The sequence below is a fragment of the Maylandia zebra genome, linkage group LG18 (genome assembly GCF_041146795.1).
Source record: "Maylandia zebra isolate NMK-2024a linkage group LG18, Mzebra_GT3a, whole genome shotgun sequence".
NCBI classification, from domain to species: Eukaryota; Metazoa; Chordata; class Actinopteri; order Cichliformes; family Cichlidae; genus Maylandia; species Maylandia zebra.
The window spans coordinates 4,834,823-4,846,966 of record NC_135184.1 but is presented as its reverse complement, the minus strand read 5'-3'; the positions used below and the strand labels follow the sequence as shown (position 1 = coordinate 4,846,966).

The window sequence follows — 12,144 nt, the reverse complement described above, 5'->3', positions numbered from 1 at the left end:
CCCTTTGCCCAGTCCACCACCTTTAATTGTTTATACCGGTTATTTATTTTAAAAAAACAAACAAAACTCCAAAATATCAGCCCATGAAAACAAAAAATCACCATTGGCTCACACCAAGCAAATGCCCGGTATGCCCGATGGCATGCAGTCCAGCTGTAGTTGGGACGGAAATTACGAGAAGTTTGTTTAAGTGTCTACTACACCCACTCCAAATGTCTCAGTATATCAGATAACATCTATTTTATGACTAGGCTCTTCAATGGGGTGTCACAGGGTCCCCAGGAAAAAAAATTGTAAATGTAAAATAATAAAATAAATATTCTTCTGTAGCAATAACAAAGTATAACATCAATTATTCTGTAGCAATTACACAAGAATATCCAGTAATGTCCCTGCCTACAATTAAACACATTCACTTACCGAAAATCGGGGGAATCTGCTGTGGCAAATGGGTGCAAGCCTTTTACCACAAACTTAGTCTCTGCTCGGTGACATTCGTCTATCCCGGCCTGAAAGGAGACGCTAACGGTAGACTGCAGTGAGAACTGCCAGCGTCTGAGCCAGACTCTGTCTGTCTCTCTCATCATGGTCACCTAAATGCACAGTAATGGTTTTGTAATAAGGCAGATCGCGGTAACATAATATGCACTGTTAGTTGATTATTTACCTGCCGCATTAACGGGAGAGGACGTGCAAATGTTACGGCTGCTGCTGGGTTGAGATTCACGAATCCGGAGCGGAATTAAAAACACGACATTCATTTAAGGTCATCGTGTGTTTTGTGAGCAAATGCTTTTGCATATTCGTAGTGTTTCCTCCCTTAAATGAAGTATCTACTTTGCAAGTATTGCAAGTTGCCCTGTTGTCATCCGTTCTTGTAAACTATAATCAAACTTTTGAGCGTTTGAGCTTAGGCACCGTGTTTCCTGCCAGGTAAATGACGCTCCACAATGTGGTGACGTCATTCGGGGCGACTGGAATCGATAAGGGAATCGTTTGCAAAAATGGCAACCAATGCCAAGGAATTGAAACAGTGGGAATCGGTTCTCAACAAGAACCGGTTTTCGATACCTATCCCTATTTATGACAGCATGACATAATCTCATAATCATTCCTCAGCCTGATGTCCACCAGCTGGTTTGGGGTTTACCACCATGACACGGTCCACAGCTCAGTGCAGCAGCCTCAGCAATAAAGGTCCTGAAGATGGTCCATTCAAACTCAGTTTCCCTCTGAATGCTGTCGAAGCTCTGCCAGAGGTGAGTGTTTAAGATCTCACGGACAGGGGCCGCTGCTAGGTGAATTACTGAATTCACTTACGAAAACATGTGAGTGAATTAGTGTCAACTAGTGGTAGGACTGAGCTAAAGTGCTATTGTATCTGCCTCTATCTGGTGGAAGGAGGCTGATACTGCAGGTCACCCCACAGCCCTGGTCGGAACAGATGGAACTTATATTAGAAGTAATAAATAAAAATAAAAATAAAAATTATACATTTATAAACAATTAAGAAATAAAAAAGGGATCAATTGATTAAAATAAAGATCAGAGCAATGATAAAGAATAAACTAATATTCACGATTTTCAAAAAAGTAGACAATTGATAATACTAATAAAAACAAAAAAACTAACACTAAAATGAGAACAACCTAAAAGGAAATGCATAAACAAATTGTAAGTTAATTAAATTTAACATCCAGATAAAAGAAATAGAAAAGGGGAAAACCCAAGGATTTGAACCAGAAGAGTGAGAGAGAGATTACAATGGCTACTAATATCCCTGCAACATTCAAAGAAGACAACCCAGCGCTGCCTAGCAATATGAGACAGCTCAAGTGTTAGGGCCAAGTGGCCTATGAGAAAGAGGGCGTGGATCCAAATGCAAGACACATTGCAGAGGCAAGAATTGCTTTTCACTACTTTGTTGTGTATTTACAATTATGGCTACGTGGTATCAGTCTAGGAGCTCTGGTTCTGCCGTGTGAGTGATAATGGATATCAGGGTAAAAGGCACTGCAACAGAGGAGAGAAAATTACTCTGAAAATGTTAGTCTGCCAAATGTGCAGCAATTTAATTTATTTATTCTCTTTAGCTGATAGTTTGTGGGACCCAGGTAGACTGTATAACTGCATCTCTACCAATTTCTCTGCACTCCAGCCTCCTCTGTGGCATGTGAAGGGATTTTCCTTAAGGCAGGAGAAATTATCTCCACGAAAAGGAACAGGTTCAGCCATCACACACTAGAACAAATTTTCTTCTTAAATACAAATGGAAAAGGGTTACCTTAAATGCATCATGTTTTTAATTTGCAAGTTCATAAGCATTTTTCCTTTTCCATTTCACAATCAATTCTACCCCCAGGTCAAAAATATGTCTGGGAAAATTTCCCTAATATAATATTATTTATATATACACCCGTCTAGCGATTAAGTGCATGGAGGCAAGACCTCAGAGCAGAAGCATACTCCATAATGTGTTGTACATTATTATATGTTTAAATTATATGTAATGTGGTATTTTTCAATTATTGTATGTACCAACATCAAGAAGTCATAAGCAAAGAAAGACCACACCATGGTGCATGTTTAAACAAGGAGAGTTTACTGGTCAAAACTATTTATTAAATAAATAAAACACATTTTTTTAACCACCAAAAAATGCACGTTCAAAGCAACAACAGCGGCCCAATATCAGACAGAATTCCACTCTGTAGAGTGGGTAATCATAATGAAGCAGTTGGTTTTATTTTGTGGATTCAAGCTGCTCTTCATATCTTTGGCCACCAGATGTCACCAGAGAGGACTGTGTTAAAAAGCTTCGAGTAATGAACCGTTTTTCAATACAAGCTTCAGTGCTTCAGAAAGCTTCTTTGACCATCACTATTGGTGACACTGATGTTAAATACACCTCCTGCTGATTGGAGGCAGGTGTGGACTCCAAGCTCCACCCAGGCGGACAATGCAGGACCAGGCCTGAGTGGAAAAACACTGAACACTCACACAGACTATGACATCAAGGACTCTGCAAAGAATCAGATGCTGGAAGGAGAAAAAGTGACAAAGTAATGGGCAGAATTGGAAAAACATCTTGATGAAATATGGAAAATGTGGGAAAAGAAGGATTTTCTTCCACATTTCCAGGAGCACCAGTTGTAAATGACCTTTAAATTTGGGAAATATTTTTACGTTTGTTTGAAAGGTCCTTCGGTTTTATTTTTGAAATCCATGCTTTTATTTTGAAACAGGAAACTGGGGGCGACCGTGGCTCAGGGGGTTGGGAATCGCATATGTAACCGGAAGGTCGCCGGTTCGATCCCTGGGGTCTCTGTCCTGGTCGTTGTGTCCTTGGGCAAGACACTTTACCCTACTGGTGTTGGCCAGAGGGGCCGATGGTGCGATATGGCAGCCTCGCTTCCGTCAGTCTGCCCCAGGGCAGCTGTGGCTACAACTGTAGCTTGCCTCCACCAGTGTATGAATGTGAGAGTGAATGAATAGTGGTATTGTAAAGCGCTATATAAATCCAATCTATTATTATTATTATTATTATTATTATTATTATTATTATTATTATTATAAAACCGTTAATCTGTGAAGGATCCTCCTAGTGTAGACTGGAGTTATTCTCCTGGTTACAGACCTGCTGATTTGTGTGCTCATCCTTACAGTCACACTGTGGAAGATCTGAAGCAACAGATTAAAAAAAAACAAACAACAAACATACATTTGAAAAATTACAAGTTAACCATCCAGCAGGTCTCCACGTGGTAAGCATGTCGCACAGATATACCAATGAAAGCCATGTTGGGGGGAGAAGCTGTTTTGCTGAGAACACTCCTGTTGTGTGATCAATTTAAGTTTGGAATTGTATATTCCAAAAAGCAGAGCATAAATATTTAACTACATTTATCCATGTCCAAAATCTATTTAAATTATTTTTTTCATTCCATGCTGCAGAGGAAACCTGGAATTCCTTAAATTGACTGAAAAAATTAAAACCCATGAGGTGGAAACTTTAAACTCAAACACTTCACTTCTTGCTTTCTGCTCAGTTTTTGTATCATTCAAGGTTGACATGTAATTTATGTAAATAAAAAGATAATCATACATCAGGGGCGATTTCAAAACAACACAAAAAAGTATCTGTAGGACAAAGTACGAGATTCTCATAAATTTTACTCTGTTGGATTTTGTGTGTTATCAAGTGACTGTGGACTGTGGAGACTGTGGAGTTTTTGTTTTAATGTGCATGTCTCATCCCAGAAAAGTGCGACTGCCTTTGTCAAGAGCCAAAAGAGAATTCATTCCCTGAAAAAAATACACTGCACCCAAAATATTTCATAGTTCAGCAATGCTGATGAATATAATAAACTTAAACCTACACCATCCTCTCTATTCTGGCTGTAGGAGCCATTTTTGGGTTTATACCTTATGTGGCCGCTAGAGGTCACCTTTTCCTGTTTTCATATGGCTGGTTCATGTAAAGGTAGCAGCTAATCGGTGTCAGGTGGGTTGTTAATTGTAAGAAGGCAAACAGTTTGTGACCACTGCGCTGTTATGTTAAAATGTTAAAATGTCTTGTTGGAATAAACACAAAAAAGGACAAGATAAGAACTGCTGAAGTTATTGGACTGTTTAATTAATTCATGCATACCAGTGACATCGCATCACCCCCGTTAACAAGATTACGAGATTATTAAGATTCACATAATTATTTATTAAAAGCTAGACATGTTAAATGACAATAAGAAAGAAAAGTATTTCTTTGTGCCCCAGCTGGCCCCCTGGCAAAACTAGACCCGCCCCTGCACAGTTACCAGCTGTCAGCTTCGTAGAAAAGGATCCTGGTTTAGAAAGTAATATTAAAGAAATTCTAACAACAGCTTAGCAAACTTTAACGTGCTGCTGAAGTTTATCCGCTGGTTTCCTCTTTCTGGCATAGAGTGGGTGATAAACAAACAAAAGAAACAGGCCCCGTGACAGAAAAGCCGATCATTGACCAGTTTCATGATTGATGTAGCAACAGGAGAGGGAGGGAGAGAAAGAGGCAGTCGCTCCATAAATAGGTTTTTAAGCTAAACGTTCAGCGTTGAACTTACACACTTGCTTTACTTCTCTAGTATAGCTTTCTCTGAGATGCCAGTTTGGCAGCAAGGCTCCAAATGCTCAACCAGACCGCTGACAGGTCTTGCGGGCCACAGTTGCTCTATCATGTGACGCATACTGCTCCGACGTGCTAAGGTCATGAGCTGGGTTACGCCATGTTGCAAGTTTTGTGAGGTGCTTTTGTGATATTTAATGGATCGGATTACATTTTTTATTTCTCTCCAATATCCGATCCAGTAATTTAGGTCAGTATCAGACTGATACCGATACGTAATATTGGATCGGTCCATCCCTATTACAGACATTCATCAACAGCTGCCTCCAACAAGTCCTCTGCTCTATTTACCAGAAAAGATTAAAAACTGCGGACAAGAACAAACTAGGAACCAATAGCAATACCAATCCTGAAAAGAAATTATTGTTGGATTGGCCACACCCTCAGGAAGCCCACCAATAAAATCACTACACAGGCCTTGTGCTGGAATCCAAAGGGACAGAAGAAGAAAGAAAGATCCAGAAACACATGGCACAAGGACAACTATCATAGTCTTGTGTGGTTTGTTAAAAGCTTAGTTTCAAATCGATATTACATTTTTAAATTGATAATTGAGCCCTAATGGGGATAATTATGTTATTCACAAAAGGTTCAGTGGATGTACTCAGTCATAATGTACAGGGGTGCCTCCAGAATTTTTTCATGTGGGTGGCCATATGGGGGCTACTGAAAACATTGAGGTGGCACAGCAAAAAGCATAATTTAATGTTTTGTTTTGTTTTGTTTTTAATTTTTTTTTATATGATCTTGTCAAATAAAGGCCACTTGAAAAATGTGGCCAAAAAAAGAAAAGATTACATGTCTATTCATTTCCTGTTATTAAATGTGATACTGCCTAGTTTGTCCCTTGCTGCTGCAGCTCGTGAGGGACAAACAAAGTGACAATGCGAATGACAAAAAATGTATATGCAGGAATAAATAACAAGGTAATGTTTCAACTCATTGTAGGGAGTCTTCCTCTCTCTTGGGCTCAAGTTTATTACAATTATGACCAACATAGGACAGTCCTGACAGGAGCGACATTGGAAGGGCTAGACATTTTGGCTCTTAGAATATTAATTCAGTTTCCTTGTTGCAGTTGGTGCTTAGATTCATCATGTGTCTCATTAACATACATCTGAGGTCTGATTAGGATCCAACATGAGTTAGATTTCTTAATACAAAACCGAATCTATTAAGGTTTTGCATACGTATTCTGTGCAACTTTACTTCAGGGTTCCACATGATGCCCAGCTCCTGCCCGGTCCAGATGATGATGCCATTGGTTTCCTGCTTCAGTGCAAGCTGCTCTTCTTCCTGATTGGTGGAGATTTCTTCCTGTTCCTCTTTAGTCTGTGGAGGATCTGTGTTCTGCTGGTCCAGACTGGAGTTCCTCTCCTGGCTACAGTTTTCCTTACAATCATGTTGCTGTGGGAGGTCTTGATGTTACACTGTGAGCAGGTCTCTCAGATATGTGAGCGATATTTAAGGTGCACAAATGTTTTAAATATTATCTCTCATGCGGTGAACAGCAAAGAATTCTGTTTACATGCAGAAAGTCATCATTTATGAGGCGTACAGCTCGCTGCTCCAACTTGGTCCTTGTGGCCAATAATCCACAGTTTTCATTGTCTCAACATTTTTCTACATACTGCGTACAATTCTGGGATAACATGACTTAAATCTGGTGGAAATTTTATTTTTTTATTAAACAACAGAAGATTTGAAACCCAGTTTTTATTTTACTGTGCTAACAGAAAACATGTCTTCAGTGAGGCAGTATCCCAGGCGGTAATGCACGCCATGTGTCTTTGTGACATTTTGTTATGAGTCATATTCATTTCCATATTATGAAATCTGTATATTACACTTTTACATACCTATTCTGGTCAGCTTTAGTCCAGGTTTCCACAACAAATCCAGCTGTTCTCCGGTCCAGACATGAATCCCTTCATCCTCCTGCTTCAGTTCAAGCTGCTCTCCTTCCTCACTGCTACACATTTCCTCCTGTTCCTCTTTAATCTGTGGAGGCTCTGGGTCCTCCTGGTTGAGACTCCTCTCCTGGTAACAGATCTGCTGATCATCCAGACCTTCGTGTTCAACAAAAAGACACAAGAAAATCGTGACTAATGTGATAATAAGAAAGATCAAGAAGGATTAAAAGGGGTCACCTATTGAGAATTTAGCTTATGGTTTCAAGGGCTCTTGCATTCTTGCAGATGTTGCCACAGAAACATTCAGTCATAGTCATTTGTTCATTGGGTGATGCTGATAACCTTACAACTGTCTGGGGTCTCATTTCTAGATTTGACTGCCAGTGATCATCACACAATGTGAATAAACAAACAAACAAACAAATGAACAGCAGCATGATCTGCATATGATGATGACATGAAAGCTTAAAGTATTTTACAACGGCAAGTAAGATATGCTATAGAGCAGGGCGATATGAACAAAAATACTTCTCACAATATACATTTGAAAATTTACGATAACGATGTAACTGACAATATAATTGACACTAGACAAAATACTTTATTAACTCCACAACTTTATTAGTGCAAAAAAACCCCCAAAAAATCCATCAATGTATTTTCACTTAAACAATCAGCTGTGTTTTATGTGCATTAAACTTATATAAAAATGTAACCGTGCAAATGCAAATTCCTTGTTGACAGTTTAACCAAAAGTTATTTCCGGTGGAAATTGGCCGACATATCCTCATCATAACCATGTATAATATCCACAAAACGCAAAAAGAGGTTATGCACACACAATATGGTAATATTATGTTGAAGCACAGTACGTATCACTCCGCGAGGCTCCTGCCTACGATAGCCGTAATGCTCCGACAATCCATCAAACGGTGCGGCTTCGTAGCTCAGCAAAGTCGTACTAAAACATTTGACAGATTTTCGAGCGCCGTGTACCACATAAAATTGTTTCGAGGTCAGTAAACACAACCAGAATTCACACATAAGACACACGGGATTATAAGGGGCACTGTTGATTTTCAGAAAAATCAAAGGATTGATTTTAAGTGTGCCGTATTTTCCAAAAAACAATAATAACAAAATAACGACGGCCCGCTAGCATGCTCTACTAAAAATAGTGCTTTGTTGTGTATCTGAGTGACGAAAGCTAAGCCAGTTTGACACCACTGAAGTTGCAGGATTTTTAACAATCCAATTGTGGTTATTATATACACTCAACAAAAATATAAACGCAACACCTTTGTTACTGCTCCCATTCCCCATGGGATGGACGTAGAGACCTAAAATTCATTCCAGATACACAATATAACCATCCCTCCCAAACAGTGGTCACAAATCAGTCCAAATGTGTGGTAGTGGGCACATCTGCTATATTGAGATAATCCATCCCACCTCACAGGTGTGCCACATCAGGATGCTGATCTGACATCATGAGTAGTGCACAGGTGTACCTCAGACTGCCCACAACAAAAGGCCACCCTGGAATGTGCAGTTTTTTTGCGCTATTGGGGGCATCCTGATGTGGCACACCTGTGAGGTGGGATGGATTATCTCAATATAGCAGATGTGCCCACTACCACACATTTGGACTGATTTGTGACCACTGTTTGGGAGGGATGGTTATATTGTGTATCTGGAATGAATTTTAGGTCTCTACGTCCATCCCATGGGGAATGGGAGCAGTAACAAAGGTGTTGCGTTTATATTTTTGTTTTGTGTGTGTGTGTGTGTGTGTGTGTGTGTGTGTGTGTGTGTGTGTATATATATATATCAATCATCCCATATTTCGTCATATTGCACAGCCCTAACATTAGCCTACTACAACTACCTTGTTTTAGTTGTTGTAGCTATCTAGGTTATGTCCCACTTCGGAATCTTTGATGTACTATTGCTGTGTGACTCACTACTATTACTGAAGGCTGCATTACAACCTGCTAGCTGCAAATAATCATGTGCAGTTCTAAAAGCAAACAGAAAGAAAATCTATTACTGATACAGAAATTGTTTTCTATACGAAATCGCTGCAAAAACTGCAGCCTTACCTAATGTCCACCCTACTGTTACTCATTTTACATCAGGATTTTAAAATTTACTTGGGATTGCTGCACATGATTGTTTGTAGCTAGCAGGATGTTAATGCTATGAATCAAGTCTAACAGTCTTTAGTCTATAACTTTAGCTAAAGCCAGCTAACAATGTTAGCTCGGTGGCTAGTAGCCTTTAGTTATCGCAATAATTCACATGGCAATAGTACATTCATGTAGTTGTAAAAAGCATGCAAATAGACCAAATAATCCGGACCAAAGTATTTAGAATACGTTATTCACATTGAGTAACTTAACAGGATACGTTATAAACTACATTTGGCCGATGTAATCTTTAGTGGAAAACATTTTAAAAGTAACCTTCTCAACATTGCACAGATATAACTGCATAAACTTTACTGTGGTGTATTACTAGTTTAGATCAATAGTTTAGATCATGCCCACATGAATCACACGATGATCCCGCAACTCCCACACCTCCACAAATTTACACACCTGTATTGTGTGACTTTATCCCGGGTCTGATATCAAGCAGTCTTAGCTGACGGATCTCCTCCTCATACCGGACGATCGTTTTTTCAAACTCTGAGAAGATTTCTTCTGCAGCTGAAGTTAATCTCTTCTTGATAAACTCTCTCAGATGCTGAACTGAAGACATTATTGCAACGACAACCGATACCGCCAAACCAACGTCTTCAAACTTAACTCGGGATCGCGACGGGATCTCTCAGTGGCGCCATTGCTGCTATTCTTCTTCTACTGAACTTACGGTAGACTGGAGATATCAAAGGCGTAATACTGCCCTCACCAGGTCTCCTAATTTATCTGGTACGGTCCATGAAGTGGAATGAAATAAAAATATACAAATACATTAATATAAATATATTACAGACATTTAGAGCACAGAGAAATTTATGATCATGGACAATTAGGATGAGGCTGTTGTTTTAATTGTGGTCACCTTTCTCTTCCCTTCTGATAATAACAGCTGTGTAGTGAAAATTCATTTCGTTTGACAAACCAAACATCCCACAATTAAAAATCCACAAGCCACTGCTGTACTGAGATAATATTTTGTACTCAGGCAAAAGAAGTCCACTGTCTAAAATTGAAAGTTGCGTTTTTATGGTCTAAGAAGCTTGGAAAGAAAAGCGTCTGGACTTCTTAAGTTGTTCTTAAGTTGCTTGAAGACGTTTCACCTCTCCCCTGAGAAGCTTATTCAGTTCTAGAGTCAAATGGTGGAGAGATCCAGATTTACCTGGCCCCACCCTATCATATGATTTTTTGAGGTCAGATTGCCCAGGGTGTGAGTGGGCGTTAAGGCGTCTGGGAAGGGATCTCAAAACTGGATTATAGATGGCCGACAGTTGGTGTCGTAAGCCACTGCCTCTGTGCAAAATAGTCGCTCACAGTGGCTTGCAAAAGTATTCGGCCCCCTTGAACTTTTCCACATTTTGTCACATTACAGCCACAAACATGAATCAGTTTTATTGGAATTCCACGTGAAAGACCAATACAAAGTGGTGTACATGTGAGAAGTGGAATGAAAATCATACACGATTCCAAACATTTTTTACAAATAAATAACTGATAACTGAAATAATGTTTGATAACTCTGAAAAAGGTTTGATTTTCATTGGTCTTTCACGTGGAATTTCAATAAAATTGATTCATATTTGTGGCTGTAATGTGACAAAATCTGGAAAATACTTTTACAAGCCACTGTAAATACATACTTATTAATATCTAAACCATACTTAACATTCTATTGAATCCTACTATTCATTGTTACCCCTAATTCCTATCATTACTTTCCCCAAACAATAAACAAGGAATGAAGTAAATGTATAAACCTAGCTACCGTGATAGATATGATTTTGATACAATTTAGCATAGTTATATATACAATGGGTCATCAACTTATCAGTTTCATATTCTTCCAAAAGCAGTTTTCGAAACATCTTTATGAACTGACTAATGCTTGGACATTGTTGTAGATCCACAGGAAAACTGTTCAACAGTTTTACCACACAAATGGTAATACAAAATATTTTAACCTTTGTCCGTGCTGTAAGAGTCTTCAGATTTCATTTTCCCCTCAATTCATAGTCCCTTTCTCCGTCAAAAAACATCCTCTGCACATATCCTGGTAACATATTCTATCTGGCTTTGTACATAGTTTTTGCAGTTTTATATTTTAAAAGATCCATAAACTTCAGAATTTTTAATTTCAAGAACATAATGTTAGTGTGGTCTCTAAATCCTGCTTTAGTAATCATCCTGGTAGCTTTTTTCTGAATTTTACATAACGGTTGAAGTGAAGTTTTGTATGTATTTCCCCGGATTTCCACACAGTATTACAAATATGGCAGTATAAGTGAACAGTAAAGTACCCGGAGTTTTGGAAAAATGCAAAAAAATGTTTAGCTTTACTCGGTACAGAGTTGTTTCTTGCCAGTTTAGCTTGTATATGCTTTATGTGAGGTTTCCAGCAGATTTTGTTGTCTATTATCAAATCCAGAAATTTTGTATAAGAAACTTGCTCTACCTCAACAAAATTTATCAACAATTTTGCTCCAGCATCCTTTTTACAATGTCCAAATAATATAAATGTAGTATTATTCAAATTTAGTGATAACTTGTTTCTGTCAAACCATGTTTTCAGTTTAATCATTTCTGGTGTGACAATTTCCAAAAGCTGCTGTGAATTCTCTGCAGCACAAAAAACATTTGTATCATCTGCAAATAAAATAAACTGTAATATATCAGATGTTTTACATATATCATTGATGTACAGGATAAACAGTTTTGGTCCCAATACTGATCTCTGTGGAACTCCACAAACAATGTCCAGGCACTCTGATTGATATTCACCAAGCTTCACAAACTGTTGCCTGTCTCTCAAATAACTCCTGACTCACTCTAGCACCACTCCTCTAATGCCACAGTACTCCAGTTTATCAAGTAA

At 38.7% G+C, this 12,144-nt stretch overlaps 1 long non-coding RNA gene across 1 annotated transcript; it reads right to left on the bottom strand.

The window, feature by feature from the left end:
• Positions 1-3,369: 3,369 nt before the first annotated feature.
• Positions 3,370-9,927, bottom strand: LOC143413741 (uncharacterized). Its single transcript, XR_013094357.1, has 3 exons — positions 9,672-9,927; positions 7,018-7,227; positions 3,370-6,565 (listed from the first exon to the last, which is right to left on the bottom strand). It is a non-coding gene; the product is annotated as an uncharacterized LOC143413741 (long non-coding RNA).
• Between the last annotated feature and the right edge of the window lie 2,217 nt (positions 9,928-12,144).